Genomic DNA, 2,080 nt, shown 5'->3' on the forward strand with positions numbered 1-2,080 from the left:
TATTCTTAGATCTATAATTATTATAGTAATTAACAAAATATTTATTATAATTTGATTTCGAATACCTAATATTTTAGAGTGTTAGTTGAATAAATATCGAATATGATATAAATATTTATAAAATTACTGATCAACCACTAAAAAAATTTATTAACTTTTGGCAAAGAATTTAATATCTACAATTATAATGACTAAATTAAATAAAACATTCGCCAAACAGAATGAATAGATGAAGAAATAAATTTTTTAATTTATTTACTAGTTCAGTATAATAATGTTAACGAGTTGAAATTTGACAGTTATATCATATTTTAAAAGTTAGTCAAAAACTAAAAATTGAAAGAAAATATACTGTTTTTCTATAGTTCTTATTAAGTAAAACAAAATATCATTTGATATTAGTAAATTATTAGAAAATATTGCTAAATATCAACTTTGATTGAGATAAATTTGAGTAGTGTTATACATATAAGTTATTTGGGTTTACAAATTATACAAGTTGGGCCAAATCACACACGTTACTCAATGGTTTTCATAGCGTGGTTCATGCACGTTCCTCCTCCTCTTCCTCTCCCTTTTTCTTCTACTTCTTTGCGTTTTTCCTCTTTTTTTCTTCGCGCGTTTCATCTTTATCGTTGTTTTTTTATTACTGTTGTTGTTGCTGCATTTTTTCCCTCTTTCTCTTTCTATTGATTTTGCAATATTATGTTTTTTTTTCTTCTTTGTTTGATTTTTTCTTCCAAAAAGAATTATAAGAAAACGAAATAAAAAGACAAGGAAGAAGAAGTAGTAGAAGATGAGGAGGAGGAAGATGAAGAGTTTTGAATTATATGCAGAACTTATCAGAATAAAAATACACCCATATATCTTCGTATTACACCAAATGTGCTGTAAATACAGAAAAATATATTCTCTAATGCTGAATTTTTCTTTTTTTTTCCTTATTTCTTTCTTTCTTTTAGTTAAATGAATGTAAATTCATCATCTTCTAAGTAATTTTGCAGCATTATGTGTTTTTTTTCTTCTTCTTTGTTTGATTTTTTTTGTTTTTATTCTTGTGAAGAGAGTAAAACAAGAAGAAACAAGAGAAGGTAAAACGAACAAAAAAGAAAAGATGAATAAGAAAAAAAAGAAGAAGATAATGATGATGATGAAAAAAAAAGAGTAGAAGATGAAGAAGAGGAAGAGGAAGAATTTTGAATTATGCATAATTTATCAGAATAAAAATACACCCAAAAATTCTTAAAATACACCAAAATATCTTCGTGTTATACCCAAATATCTTCATGTTACACCCAAATTTATTGCAAATACAGAAAAAAAATATTTTTTTCAATGCAGAATTTTTACATTATATTCAATTCAAACAATAAATGATGAAACATTATTCACCTACAGAATCATAAATTACTAACAAAAAAATTAACTAGAAGAAATTTCAACGAAAAAAAGGAGAAAGAGGAGGAGGAGAAGGAAGTGGTGGTGTTGATGACAACGATAACGAAAGAACGTGTAGTAAGAAGAAAAAGAAGCGTACAGTGAAAAACGTGCGGTAACAGTTCGAAGCGTATGAATATAAAAACTTGTAAAGACTTGTATAGGAAAACGCTTGTATGTGAATTATTCAAAAATTATTTGATTATTAATCCAAATAAAAAAATTTAATATCTACAATTATAATAACTGAATAATTAAAGGAAAAGTCTAGAGACCAGCAACTTTGTTAAATTCTGGCCGACATATAACTAGCAAAGAAAAGTGAGTCATTAGATGAAATCTCACATCAATCTCACACCATTAAAACTATTATTGATGGCTATTTGATGACTACAAATCACAAAAACTACTGGTCTTAATATTTCTCATAAATAAAATATTCGCCAAATAGATTGAATAATTGAAGAAATAGATTTCTCAAGTTATTTACTAGTTCAGTATAATAACATGAACGAGTTAAAATTTGACGGTTATATATCATACTTTAAAGATTAGTTAAAAGCTGAAAAAAAAATATACTTTATTTTTCTATGGTTCTGATCTTATTAAGAAAAACAAAATATCATTTTATATTAGTAAATTA

The sequence above is a fragment of the Arachis ipaensis genome, chromosome B09, assembly GCF_000816755.2.
Source record: "Arachis ipaensis cultivar K30076 chromosome B09, Araip1.1, whole genome shotgun sequence".
Classification (NCBI taxonomy): domain Eukaryota; kingdom Viridiplantae; phylum Streptophyta; class Magnoliopsida; order Fabales; family Fabaceae; genus Arachis; species Arachis ipaensis.